This window comes from Schistocerca nitens, chromosome 7 (assembly GCF_023898315.1).
Source record: "Schistocerca nitens isolate TAMUIC-IGC-003100 chromosome 7, iqSchNite1.1, whole genome shotgun sequence".
Taxonomy (NCBI): domain Eukaryota; kingdom Metazoa; phylum Arthropoda; class Insecta; order Orthoptera; family Acrididae; genus Schistocerca; species Schistocerca nitens.
This window is the reverse complement of record NC_064620.1, coordinates 165042627-165057731: the sequence shown is the minus strand read 5'-3', so window position 1 is coordinate 165057731 and position 15105 is coordinate 165042627. Positions and strand designations below refer to the sequence as shown.

At 45.8% G+C, this 15105-nt stretch overlaps 1 protein-coding gene across 5 annotated transcripts in view; it reads left to right on the top strand.

Moving 5' to 3' along the window:
- The window catches only part of LOC126195378 (dystrobrevin beta), a 620666-nt gene that overhangs the window by 119190 nt on the left and 486371 nt on the right, over positions 1-15105 (top strand). For all 5 annotated transcript variants that reach the window (XM_049933955.1, XM_049933957.1, XM_049933956.1 and 2 more), the window contains exon 2: positions 13383-13482. The gene's annotated coding sequence lies outside the window, so the exon portion shown is untranslated. The remainder of the gene's footprint in view (positions 1-13382; positions 13483-15105) is intronic.

The window sequence follows — 15105 nt, the reverse complement described above, 5'->3', positions numbered from 1 at the left end:
AAATGTGATTCTTACAGAAACCCACGTGAAAAATAACCAAGAAGCTTCATAAAACACTTATGTACAGGAGATGATTGGTTTTACCCATCACAAATTACGCAGAAAACTGTGGAATACTTAACACGCCATACACCGGTAAGGAAAACAAATAGAAATGAGCGTGAAAACAAATATTACAGAACATAAAGATTTGTCTACACAGTAAAAATCACTAGAAGAAATATGAAACCAATTACTTTCTGTACAAAAGCATTGAATTCTTCATAAATACGTTTTTGGGCCAGATATTCAATTCATCAAGGGCCTTCTATTGTGTAACCTCCTTCGCTTTTATGTGCATAGCACCTACGTAGCCTCAAATGAGTGAAGAAAATCTACTTAGTTCTCGACAACTCTGCTGGGTAAGTGTAGAGAGCTTGGTTACAAAAAGATTGTGCGACCATTATGCTGTCACTGTCTTCTATCTCCAGTAGGGATCGTGAGAGTAAGATTAAAAGATTACAGTACGTAAGAGAACCATGTAGTCAATTTCCCTCACTCAGTTCGCAAATGAAATAGAGTTAATCTATATTATTGGATAACAGGTTTTGTCGTCCGTCTACATTAGTATAATTTTCTTTAATAATCTGTTTTGGTTTCTCATGAACCATCCTCAAATATTACTTTATCGATTACAAGATTAAATCGTGCGACTTACCAACAAGTTGGTGATACGTTTGATGAGTTACTACTGTAACCTATACAATCAGATACGAGGATGGGCAATTTATAAACAAAATCGGTCATTGAAGAAAGGAAAAAAAACTGTATAGACGGACAATATAGTCCGTTGTACAACAAGTGACTATAGTTAGCCCGCATCTCGTGGTCGTGCGGTAGCGTTCTCGCTTCCCACGCCCGGGTTCCCGGGTTCGATTCCCGGCGGGGTCAGGGATTTTCTCTGCCTCGTGATGGCTGGGTGTTGTGTGATGTCCTTAGGTTAGTTAGGTTTAAGTAGTTCTAAGTTCTAGGGGACTGATGACCATAGATGTTAAGTCCCATAGTGCTCAGAGCCATTTGAACCATTTTTTTTGACTATAGTTGTCTCTGAAGACAATATGTTAGCTTTTGGGATAATATTGGTACGATGTTCATTGCGTCATGGACTGTGCACTGGTTTGTGGAGTGTACGAGGCGTGTGAGAAAAGTAATGAGACTGCCAACATTGCGAGCGGTCTGGCAACATCACATTGTTCTACTTGCGTAGACCGGTGTTTCATGCCTTCCATATGCGCAGTCAGAGTTTCAGCTCCATGCAGCCATCAAGGTGTTTTTTGAGAGCGCCAATAGTGAAGGTGTGTTTTTGTCGTGTATTACGAAAATGGATCAACCTAATTTAGAGCAACGTTATCCCATCACGTTTTGTGTTAAACACGGGGAATCTGCGAGTGAGATCTTTGAAAAGTGGAAACGGGCCTGTGGGGAGCATAACTTATGGAGAGCACAAGTTTTTCTCTTACACAACTTGTTTTTGGAAGGCCGAGAACACGTTGTAGATGAACCTCGCTCAGGGGGACCTTCAACTTAAAAAACAGACGAGAACGTCGAAGGGATGCGTGCTCTTGTGAGATCAGACTGACGTTCAACAATTACGGTGGCGGATGACCTGTTAAACACTTCCACTGTACATCAAATTTTGACCAAAGCTATTCACATGCCACAGGGCTGTGCCAAAATGGTGCCGAAAAACCTCGCAGTTGAGCAGAAGGACAATCGAAGTAGTGTGCGCTGATCCTGAGAGGATTACCTGATGTGTCGGCAGCTGGGCCAACACCTTGTAGATAGAGGTGGCTTAATAGGCACGCTAGACTAACGCAGACGGGCGTGAAGTACTGGAACAGGATACGTAATTAATGCTATGAAGAAAAGTACGTAGCTGGTATAATACTTATCTTTAATCAATCATTGTGGTACATCGCACAAAGGAGACTTTAATTACAATCACTGTAAGGCTAATGGCGCCTTGCTAGTTCGTAGCCATTAACTTAGCTGAAGGCTATTCTGTCTCTCGGCTAATGAGAGAGAAAGGCTTCGTACGTCTAGTCGCTAGCTCTGTCGTCCGTACAGCTGGGCTGAGTTCGAGTCAGTCTCTCGAGACCTGCCTTGTGGTGGCGCATGGGTTGGCGATCACACAGTGGCGACACGCGGGTCCGACATGTACTACAGGACCACGGCCGATTTAAGCTGCCACCTAGCACGTGTGGTGTCTGGCTGTGACACCACATTCCTCCCCCGCAAATCGGCGAACGGTCGTGAGATAAGGCTTCCGCCCGCCGTGGGGAGGACCCCATGTTGACGTATGCGATGAGGTGGGGAGCCTAACAACAGGCGAGGCTGTGCCACCCGCACCCGGCCATTCGGTCCGAGGGGAGCTAGGAAACGCCTGAAAACCTAGTCCAGGGTGCACGTCAACATGCGGTGTATGCGCCCGTAAAGAGACAGGAGGGGCCGAAGGGTCGACCTCCATGTGGTCGGAGAATCCGACGCGCGATGACGACATCTGGTCCGGAGCGGGCAAGAGTTCCATGGCGGAGGACAGCTGGTCACGGGAAGCGATCGGCGGCGCGTGACCCAGGGAGGCGCGTGGCGGCTGCAGCGAAGCGTCCACTGCGGGCTGCGCCGGAGGCGGCTGCGGCGGCGGCGCGACGCCATGAGGCAAAACGGAAGGCAGCGTCGGTAACACCTGGGGATGAGGCGAGCCAGTAGATGGGTCCCCAGGGTGCTGACCTGACGGCTCCGTCGCTGAAAGCAGACGGGGAGCGGCAGAACCCGGGCGACGACAGAGGCGCAGCTGATTGAGATGCCGACGCACCTCACCAGAGGCCCCCAAAACCAAATACATCGCGTGGCCGAGGCAGCGAAGAATGCGCCCTGCGAGCCAACGCCGTGAACCGCGATAGGTGCGATAGAAGACAACGTCGCCAGGAGCAAAAGCAGGAGTCTGCCGCTGCACAGGAACCTGATGCGGCGGATGCAGCAAAGACATCAAGGTTCGATGAGAACGACCATGGAGCAACTCAGCCGGCGAGCGACCATCGCGGGGCTGAGAGCGAGACGAGGACAAAAAGAGCAATAATGCGTCCTCCCGAGAATGCGACTCTTTCAATTTCAACATCTGTGACTTGAAAGTCCGGACCAATCGTTCCGCGGCACCGTTTGACTGAGGCGAAAACTGCGCGGACGTCAGATGTTGAATACCATTGGCCTTGCAGAAGGACTGAAATTCTGCGGACATGAATTGTGGGCCATTGTCGGAAACAATAGTCTGCGGAAGACCTTCAATGCAAAAGATAGCAGACAAGGCTTGGATTGTGGCAGAAGACGTCGTGGAAGACATCCGGACAACAAAAGGAAAATTACTGAAAGCAGCGACCACAACCAACCAACGAGCATTCCAGAATGGACCAGCAAAATCGATGTGCAAGCGTTGCCAAGGGGAAGTGGCTTTCGGCCATGCAAAGAATTTCCGCGGCGGTGCGGATTGTTGTTCGGCACACGCCACGCAAGAGGAGCACATATTCGTAATCGCAGCATCGATTCCGAACCAAGTACAGTGCTGACGAGCAAGTTGTTTCGTACGCACTATACCCCAGTGTCCGTGGTGAAGAAGCCGTAAGACAGAGGACTGTAACGAACGTGGGACCACGACTCGGGACTGATCATTATCAGAACGCAACAACAAAACACCACGTCGTACAAAAAGTCTCTCCTTGTGAGCAAAAAATCGGCGAACCAGCGGATCCTCGATCCGTGACGTGGACAAGGGCCATTGCGGAGCAACAAAACGCAAAACGGGAGCAAGGACAGGGTCAGCAGCCGTGGCTGTAGCGACACGACGAAAATCAATCGGAAACGATGCGACCACGTCATCGGTTTCCGCATCAATGAACATGCAAGCAAGTTCGGAAGAATCGAATGCTTTATCCTCAGCAACAGGCAAACGGGACAACGCATCAGCGTTTCCGTGCTTAGCAGTGGACCGATATACAAGATATCGTAGCGGTACTGCGAGAGGAAAAGAGACCAGCGAATGAATTTCTGCGCCGTACGCGGAGGTACCGGCTTGTTCGGATGAAAAAGCGATGTCAAAGGTTTGTGGTCCGTGATGATGGTAAAGTGACGACCATACAAGAAATCGTGAAACTTAGTAACACCAAACACGAGAGCTAAAGCCTCTTTCTCTATCTGTGAAGAATTTCTTTGCGCAGATGAGAGCAATTTTGACGCAAAGGCAATAGGGCGATCATGCGATCCATCTGTGTGCGCAAGCACAGCACCGATCCCGAAATCCGATGCATCTACCATCAACAAAAGGGGTTTCTGGGGATCGAACGGCGTAAGGCAAGTATGTGAAAGCAACGCCGATTTCAACTGGCGAAAGGCGCGTTCGCATTCCGTCGTCCAGACGAACGGAACACCTTTACGGCGTAAGCGATGAAGCGGAGCTGAAATGGAAGAGGCATGGGGAACATATTTATGGTAGTAATTAATTTTCCCCAACACACTTTGCAGCTGTTTCAAGTTCTGCGGTGACGGCAAATCGTGTATGGCACGGAGGTGCTCTGGACTCGGATGTATTCCTTGGGCATTGAGGACATGGCCCAGGTAGGGTAAATCCCGAGCAAAAAACACACATTTGTCCTTCCTCAAGCGAAGACCATTTTGTCGCAAGACCTGAAATAATGTTCGGAGATTTTGCAAATGTTCGGCTTCTGCCTTTCCGGAGATCACAATATCGTCCAGATAGTTCGCAGCAGTAGGGACCGACGCACAAATACTTTGTAAATATTGCTGAAACAATGCAGGGGCGGATGCACACCCGAAAGGCAGTCTTTTGAAGCGATACAAGCCAAGATGCGTGTTTACCACCAAGACGCGCTGGGATTCTTCGTCCACAGGTATTTGCAAGGACGCATCTGCTAGGTCCAACTTTGAAAAATATTTTCCCAGGCACAGTTTGTCAAAAAGATCTTCCGGGTGGGGCAAAGGAAAAGTAGCAGTTACTAGTTGTGGATTCACAGTTGCCTTGAAGTCCACACAAAGTCTCAATTTTCCGAAAGGTTTTGGCAAAATTACTAAGGGTGAGGCCCAGAGAGAAGCCTGCACACGTTCAATTACACCTTGAGATTCGAAATCGTTTAATGTTCTTGCGACCTCATCACGCAATGCGTGGGGAACATTGCGCGCTCTGAAAAACTTTGGTTGCGCGTTTGCTTTCAGTTCCAAATGTGCTTCATAGTTCTTAGCGCAACCAAGGCCCGGTGCAAAAATGTCTGCAAATTCTTCACATAGACTAGAAACACTGGCGGAAGGCACAGTCTGAATCACTGAGAGGACCTGATTTACTATAGACAAGTTAAACAACTGAAATAAATCTAAACCAAACAAGTTCACTGCAGTAGAAGAACGAAGAACGTAAAATGACACAAGTTTTGTTTGTCCCTTGTATGTTGCAAGAAGGCTGCACTGTCCTAACACTGGTATTTTCTGGCCTGAGTAACTATTGAGCTGAACATTTGCAGCACGCAACGGAGGTTTGCCCAGTTGGTTGTACGTGTCGTAATTGAGCAATGAAACTGCAGCTCCGGTATCGAGCTGGAATGGGATCACTTTGCCTGCAAAGTCTAAGTCGACAAAAAGTTTATTGTCCTGCTGACGACAAAAGCGACTGTGTTGTGCAACTGGAACAGACACTGGGACAGAATCATGTGCGACGTGACGGGACTTCCGTCGACGTTGACGCACACTTTTCGTGGAATGAACACTGTCACCGGACGGGGTGGAATGAACTACATGAATATCCATGGGCGAAGGTTCACGAGCCTGAGTTTCCTTGGTTCGATTCCGGCGCGAAGCAAAGGGCCTGGAATTGGTGTGAGTGTCTGATCTGAGCTTTTTCTGGCAAACACTTTGGACATGTCCTTTCTTATGACAGTAAAAGCAAATAGCTTGACGTGACGGGCAATTTGCACGCGAATGTCGAGTTGCACACCGCGGGCATGATTTCACTGCATTAGCTGGCTTACGCGGCGCACGTGTTTGCGACCTAGGCTGCCGCTGCGCTGACGGGCGCGAGGGCCGCTGAGCGTCCCGTGCAGCGGGCCCGGCGGGCCGGTTAATGTGACACACTGCTGGCGAAGTTTCAAACGAGTCCTGAGCAAAGTCAAGTGTGTCTTGCCTGTCCAATATGTCTAGCACTTGTTGAAGGGAGGGATTAACTAGTTTCAAAATCTGTTCCCGTATGTGAACGTCAGAAACGTTCTGTGCTATTGCATCACGCACCATAGTATCTGAATAAGGAAGTCCACATTCGCATTCAAACGCACACTCCCTAGTAAGTCCTTGCAATGTCACAACCCACTCCCTATTAGTCTGACCGGCCGTACGTTTTGTACGAAAGAACGTATACCTTTTTGCAACGACATTTACTGTTTCCTTGAAATAGGCATCTAAAGCAGACAAAAGTTCTTCGTAGGACAGAGTTGCTACGTCGCGCCGGGGAAACAACTTCACTACCACTCGGTAGGTGGACACACCGACACAAGAAAGCAAAAACGGCTGCCGCTCATTACCTAGAGTTCTGTAGGCGGCGAGGTGAAAGCTGAACTGACGGAACCACTCCTGCCATGACTCTTGGGTTGCGTCAAAGGGTCTGAATTGAGGTGCAACAGCATGTTGTGGCTGCGGTAGCGATGAAGCGGCGGCGGCCGCATCGGTGTGCAGCGCACGTTGACCCTGGACGAGCTGTCCAAGAGCATCCAATAACGCCTGCGTCTGCTGATTCTGCAAGCGATAAAATTCGGACAGTACATCTGGAGATTGTGGCGAAGCCATGACACAAAGAAATTAGGGCAAAGTAAAACACAAGATCCTTTGTAGACTCGTCGCCATGTGATGTGTCGGCAGCTGGGCCAACACCTTGTAGATAGAGGTGGCTTAAAAGGCACGCTAGACTAACGCAGACGGGCGTGAAGTACTGGAACAGGATACGTAATTAATGCTATGAAGAAAAGTACGTAGCTGGTATAATACTTATCTTTAATCAATCATTGTGGTACATCGCACAAAGGAGACTTTAATTACAATCACTGTAAGGCTAATGGCGCCTTGCTAGTTCGTAGCCATTAACTTAGCTGAAGGCTATTCTGTCTCTCGGCTAATGAGAGAGAAAGGCTTCGTACGTCTAGTCGCTAGCTCTGTCGTCCGTACAACTGGGCTGAGTTCGAGTCAGTCTCTCGAGACCTGCCTTGTGGTGGCGCTAGGTTTGCGATCACACAGTGGCGACACGCGGGTCCGACATGTACTACAGGACCGCGGCCGATTTAAGCTACCACCTAGCACGTGTGGTGTCTGGCTGTGACACCACATTACCAATGAACAAGTATGGTTCAGTCGTGTGATGGATTTTTAGTACGATCCTGAGACAAAGTTGCAAAGTGAGGAGTGGCGCAATGAGAAATCTACTCGACCGAAAGAAGCTCGAATTATACATAAATAATTTGTTCGTCCAGGGCAAACTGTCAACCAGGTGCTTTACAAAGATTGCCTCGAAAGGCTCAGAAAAGGGTGACTCAAGTGAGACTAGAAATCGCAGACAAGTGGATGCTGCACCATGACAACATCCCATGTCACACGGCCACTTCCATCACACAATTTCTGACCTCAAAACGTATTTCTGTTGTTCCACGACCCCCACCTGATTTGAGTCCTTGTGACTCTTTGTTTTCTCGATAGTGAAAAATGTCTTCAAAGGGGTAATTTTGAGACTGGAGAACATTCAAAAGAGTGTAACTGACATGTTAAAGGCTCTACCAGTTGAGCCCTTTCAGTGCTGCTACCAAGACTGGGAACGACTCCGCCGGTGTGTAACTGCCGATAGGAACCGCTTTAAAGGGTACAATACTGTTGCTTGAAAAAAATAATTTTGGTAGATAAAAAGTCAGTATCATTTCTTTTCTCACATACTTCGTATATATGTTGATATGTCAGTATGTGCTCCGCTTATAAATTCGAAATAAAGAGCTATAAGCTACAGCAGAAAAGTCTTCTGCAGCGTATGAAGTGCTGTCGACGAAACTGTGTTATTGTTAGATATAAGAATGTGTTACGCCAGTGGAAGATAGATGAAAACACGAAACGCGTGTTGGCGTAAATGAAGCTAGACAAAATGTAGTTGTTTGCTGTATTTGATTAATTAATTAATTTAATGCGCAACCAAGAAGCTCAGCCACGATTGACATACACTAAGTAATGCGAAACGGAAGAATTTGGAAGCAAAGCCGCCGCAGAAGTGAAAATGAAAGTTCAAAATATTGTCACAGTTAAAAAATGAAAACAAATTGGAAACGATTGTAGCTGTTCAAATAAAGCATTGGATATACAGGATGGACAAAAGAAACTGCCCCAAAAATACACTCGAAAACAAAAAAGTCGCACAGCGAAGGAATTATCCGAAAGGAACAGATACCGGTAGATGTGATGTGCAAGCAAATGATTGAAGTTTCAGAAAAATTGGCTGATGTCTTCTAGAGAAAGACCTTCACAAATTGCGGAAGTCAATAAGGCGTTGACCCACCGCTGGCCATTATGCTAGCGGTTATTTGGCTTGGCATTGACTGATAAAATTATTGAATGTTCTCCTGGGGGATAACGTACCAAATTCTGTCCAACTAGCGTCTTAGAACATCAAAGTCTCGAGCTGCTTGGGAGAACCCTACTCATAATACTCCAAACGTTCTCAATTGGGGAGAGATCCGGCGACCTTGCCGGCCAATATAGGGTTCCACAAGCGGAAGAGAAACAGTAGAAACTCCCTAACCTTGTCTTGCTGAAATGTAAGCCCAGGATGGTTTGCCATGAAGAGCAACAAATCGGAGCGTAGAATAGCGTCCAGGTACCGCTGTGTTGTAAGGGTTCCGCGGATGGCAACCAAAGGGTCCTGCTGCGAGATGAAATGGCACTCCACACCATCACTCCTGGTTGTCGGGCCATATAAGAGACAACAGTCAGGTTGGTTTCCGACCGCTCTGAGGCATCATCGGGGCTACGTTCGAAGCGGGACTTAGCACTGAGGAGAATTATACTCTAGACAACGAGATCTGAGGTCAAATTGAACAGAATTTGGCACGATATCCCTCAGGACAAACAATAACTCTGTCAATTAGTGCCAAGCCGAATAACTAATGCACTAGGGCCAAATGTGGACCAATTCGGTACTGACTTGCTGAATTTTCGAAGTTTTTCTCTTGAATAAATCGTCCAATTTTTCTGTAACCGTAATCATTTGTTTGACTGTACATATACATCACATCTACCGGTTTCCATCCCACTCGGGTAATTTCTTCGTGGTTTGTTTCCTCCTCCTCCTCCTCCTCCTCCTCCTCATTTTCAGAGTGCGTTTCATTCGCCTCGGGATAGGAAACCTAACATATATCGCCTGTCCCGGCTGCGGATGAAACAAATTGGGTAGCCTGTCCTGGAATGCATCAAATATTTTCCCCATCCTGTACATGGAAAGTAGAACACCAACGTAGATATTTTTAGGGCAGGTGACATAGATTGCACTTGATATATTCGGTTCGTTTAGTTTTTCTTTTCCTTCATCTGCTTCCCATTGCTCTCTGTCCCTATAGGAAGTACAGATGCGGTGTTAACTGCAGAATTGTTGATTTATTGTCTCCCTCTCTGATGAAGATTAAGGTATGATTGATTAAAACCTAAACAATTAATAGCATGCGTTAAAGGAAAATGAAAATATATAAAGTGACAGAATATATCCCCATCTTTCATCGGCTTCTAACTGATGACTTTTAGTTGGAAGTAAGTAAAATAGTTTCTTCACAGACCCTTAACAATGTGTTGTTGTCGTTGTGGTCTTCAGTCCAGAGACAGGTTTGATGCGGCTCTCCATGCTACTCTATCCTGTGCAAGGTTCTTCGTCTCCCAGTACCTACTGCAACCTCATCCTTCTGAATCTGTTTGGTGTATTCATCTCTTGGTCTCCCTCTGCGATTTTTACCCTCCTCGCTGCCCTCCAATACTAAATTGGTGATCCCTTGATGCCTCAGAATATGCCCTACCAACCGATCCCTTCTTCTAGTCAAGTTGTGCCACAGACTCCTCTTCTCCCAAATTCTGTTCAATACCTCCTCATTAGTTATGTGATCTACCCATCTAATCTTCAGCATTCTTCTGTGGCACCACATTTCGAAAGCTTCTATTCTCTTCTTGTCTAAACTATTTATCGTCCATGTCTCACTTCCATACATGGCTACACTCCATACAAATACTTTCAGAAACGACTTCCAGACACTTAAATCTATACTCGATGTTAACAAATTTCTCTTCTTCAGAAACGCTTTCCTTGCCATTGCCAGTCTACATTTTATATCCTCTCTACTTCGACCATCATCAGTTATTTTGCTCCCCAAATAGCAAAATTCCTTTACTACTTTAAGCGTCTCATTTCCTAATCTAATTCCCTCAGCATCACCCGATTTAATTCGACAACATTCCATTATCCTCGTTTTGCTTTTGTTGATGTTCATCTTATACCCTCCTTGCAAGACACTGTCCATTCCGTTCAACTGCTCTTCCAAGTCCTTTGCTGTCTTTGATAGAATTACAATGTCATCGGCGTACCTCAAAGTTTTTATTTCCACTCCATGGATTTTAATACCTACTCCGAATTTTTCTTTTGTTTCCTTTACTGCTTGCTCAATATACAGATTGAATAACATCGGGGAGAGGCTACAACCCTGTCTCACTCCCTTCCCAACCACTGCTTCCGTTTCATGTCCCTCGACTCTTATAACTGCATCTGGTTTCAGTACAAATTGTAAATAGTCTTTATCTCCTTTAGCTCCCTGTATTTTACCCCTGCCACCTTCAGAATTTGAAAGAGCGTATTCCAGTCAACATTGTCAAAAGCTTTCCCTAAGTCTACAAATGCTAGAAACGTAGGTTTGCCTTTTCTTAATCTAGCTTCTAAGATAAGTCGTAGGGTCAGTATTGCCTCACGTGTTCCAATATTTCTACGAAATCCAAACTAATCTTCTCCGAGGTCGGCTTCTACCAGTTTTTCCATTCGTCTGTAAAGAATTTGTGTTAGTATTTTGCAGCTGTGACCGATTAAACTGATAGTTCGGTAATTTTCACATCTGTCAACACCTGTTTTCTTTGGGATTGGAATTATTATATTCTTCTTGATGTCTGAGAGAATGTCGCGCCTGTCTCATACATCTAGCTCACCAGATGGTAGAGTTATGTCAGGACTGGCTCTCCCAAGGCTGTCAGTAGTTCTAATGGAATTTTGTCTACTCCCGGGGACTTGTTTTGACTCAGGTCTTTCAGTGCTCTGTCAAACTCTTCACGCAGTATCATATCTCCCATTTCATCTTCATCTACATCGTCTTCCATTTCCGTAATATTGTCCTGAAGTACATCACCCTTGTATAGACCCTCTATGTACTCCTTCCACCTTTCTGCTTTCCCTTCTTTGCTTAGAATTGGGTTTCCATCTGAGCTCTTGATATTCATACAAGGTGTTCTCTTTCTCCAAAGGTCTCTTTAATTTTCCTGTAGGCAGTATCTATCTTACCCCTAGTGAGATAAACCTCTACATCCTTACATTTGTCCTCTAGCCATCCCTGTTTAGCCATTTTGCACTACCTGTCGATCTCATTTTTGAGACGTTTGTATTCCTTTTTGCCTGGTTCATTTATTGCATTTTTATATTTTCTCCGTTCATCAGTTAAATTCAATATTTCTTCTGTTACCCAAGGATTTCTACCAGCCCTCGGTTTTTTACGTACTTGATCCTCTGCTGCCTTCACTACTTCATCCCTCAAAGCTACCCATTCTTCTTGTACTGTATTTCTTTCCCCCATTCCTGTCAATTTTTCCATTATACTCTCCCTGAAACTCTGTACAACCTCTGGTTTAGTCAGTTTATCCAGGTCCCATCTCCTTAAATTCCCACCTTTTTGCAGTTTTTTTCAGTTTTAATCTACAGCTCATAACCAATAGATTGTCCACATCTGTCCCTGGAAATGTCTTACAATTTAAAACCTGGTTCCTAAATCTCTGTCTTGCCATTATATAATCTATCTGATACCTTTTAGTATCTCCAGGGTTCTTCCATGTATACAACCTTCTATCATGATTCTTAAACCAAGTGTTAGCTATGATTAAGTTATGCTCTGTGCAAAATTCTACCAGGCGGCTTCCTCTTTCATTCCTTACTCCCATTCCATATTCACCTACTACGTTTCCTTTTCTTCCTTTTCCTACTGTCTAATTCCAGTCACCCATAACTATTAAATTTTCGTGTCTCTTCACTACCTGAATAATTTCTTTTATCGCATCATGCATTTCATCAATTTCTTCATCATCTGCAGAGCTAGTTGGCATATGGACTTGTACTACTGTAGTAGGCGTGGGCTTCGTGTCTATCTTGGCCACAATAATGCGTTCACTATGCTGTTTGTAGTAGCTTACCCCCACTCCTATTTTCCTATTCATTATTAAAGCTACTCCTGTATTACCCCTATTTGATTTTGTATTTATAACCCTCTATTCACCTGACCAAAAGTCTTGTTCCTCCTGCCACCGAACTTCACTAATTCCCACTATATCTAACTTTAACCTATCCATTTCCCTTTTTAAATTTTCTAACCTACCTGCCCGATTAAGGGATCTGACATTCCACGCTTCGATCCGTAGAACGCCAGTATTCTTTCTCCTGATAACGACGTCCTCTTGAGTAGTCCCCGCCCGAAGATCCGAATAAGGGACTATTTTACCTCCGGAATATTTTACCCAAGAGGACGCCATCATTTAATCATACAGTAAAGCTACATGCCCTCGGGAAAAATTACGGCTGTAGTTTCCCCTTGCTTTCAGCCATTCGCCGTACCAGCACAGCAAGGCCGTTTTCATTGGTGTTACAAGGCCAGATCAGTCAATCATCCAGACTGTTGCCCCTGCAACTACTGAAAAGGCTGCTGCCACTTTTCAGGAACCACACGTTTGTCTGGCCTCTCAACAGATACCCCTCCGTTGTGGTTGCACCTACGGTACGGCCATCTGTATCGCTGAGGCACGCAAACCTTCCCACCAACGGCAAGGTCCATGGTCCATGAGGGGAGGAATGTGTCTCATTCTGAAAGTCTACCATAATACATATCGAATAAATGTGTGTGTATTCGATATGTATTATGGTGGACTTTCAGAATGAGACAGTTTCCAGTCTCTGACTATATGTATTCGTTGACAGCACAATGAAAGTTAGACAAGACCACGTCTGTGTGAACGTAATATGGACTTCGCTATCTTATCCGCAGGTTGTTGCAGCGGCCGGCCAGTGCGGAGTCGAATTGCTCGTCGGGGCGACGCAAGCTGTCGCCTGCCTGCCCGGCGAGGCGGTTGTGGGGCGGCGCTAACGTAAGTACAGAGAAATGAGGAAGGCTGCGACGTGAAACTGCCGTGCCACGTTTTCCCTGTATAGATGCTCTGTGAATTCGACGCACATACAACACCAAGAGGTGTTGGCACAGCTGACAACTGACCGGACAAGTTATGAGGAGGGTGATTCAAAAGAAAATCTACGAAACAACACTGTGGGTATAATTGAAATCTTTATTCATAATTAATCACCAGAGGCCTGAGCACGACGACACCACTGTTTCACGAACCCAAGGATTCCCTCTTCCCAGAAGTCATGTCCCTCTTCCCTGAAGTCATGTCCTTCTTCCCAGAAGTCATGTCCCTCTGACAGGTGCCAGTCGTCCACTGTGTTTCGCTAAAACGGCCGATACGTCAGACGGCAAACCCAAGCGGGAACGTAAACAGTTAAAAAATGGGCAATTTGCCAGGAAATGGCGGACAGTTAAAACTGTGCACAAAGTGTTGGGGGAGCGCCACTTAAATGGTGATGGCGAAAAAGGTAGTGCCCTGTACGCAACCTAGTTAAAATGAACTCCTCCCGGCGGTCGTCGTTCTCGCTTCCCATGCCCGGGTTCCCGGGTTCGATTCCCGGCGGGGTCAGGGATTTTCTCTGCCTCGTGATGGCTGGGTGTTGTGTGATGTCCTTAGGTTAGTTAGGTTTAAGTAGTTCTAAGTTAGAGGGGACTGATGACCATAGATGTTAAGTCCCATAGTGCTCAGAGCCATTTGAGCCGGCGGTCGTCCAAGCCGCTGGCAGAATCTTAATAACCTAGAGCTTATTCCCATGAAGGACCATTGGCGATGCCCAAGTGACACCACCCCCTGACAGCTAGTTATTAAGTACTTTAAAACAAATAAAATTGTATCTGTTATAAGATAATGTCAAAAGGGAGTCTCTGATTCGTTATTAATAAGTTAGCATCGTAATATGTAGGTATGAAGCTGGACATCGTGTACCCTTTTGCCTGTATAATTAAGTCTCTTCTGTTAAAATTTTCCACAAATGGTAAGTTTTAGCGCAAAATCGGTATGCAGTGTCGGAAGCCGGGTAAGAACCTTTCTAACGATACCTGTCATTCCTGTACGATTAGTATTTGTTGAGAAAAAGGGATACTGACTTGAGAATAATACAGGGTGGCGCACGAAATGTGTTACCATGTTTTTGAATAGAAACTTTGTCAATACAATCTGAAAGGAACATACACTACAATGAAGAGTCGTCCATGGAGATTTGTTCTAACTCAGCACATGCTCAATATGTCCACCATTTCGTTTCCTAACTTCCTTCAAAGGAACGCTGAAGTTAGTGATTACCCTACGGCACATGTCTACCGTAATTTCACTGCAAGCTTGAAGAATAAGTCTTCTGAGCTCCATTAAATCACGTGGACGTTTCGGGAAAATTTTTTCCTTTAGGTACCCCCAAAGAAAAAAGTCACATGGATTGAGGTCTGGACTGTTGGGGGGCCAATTTTGTCCGTCATTGAAGCGACCTGGAAACCTGAGTGAAATGATCTGCATGTCGAAATGCTCGTGTAAAAACTCCAACACAGTGTTTGCAGTATGTGGCCTTCCTCCATCTTGAATGAACCACTGCGTGTTGAAGGGCAAGGCAGTAGC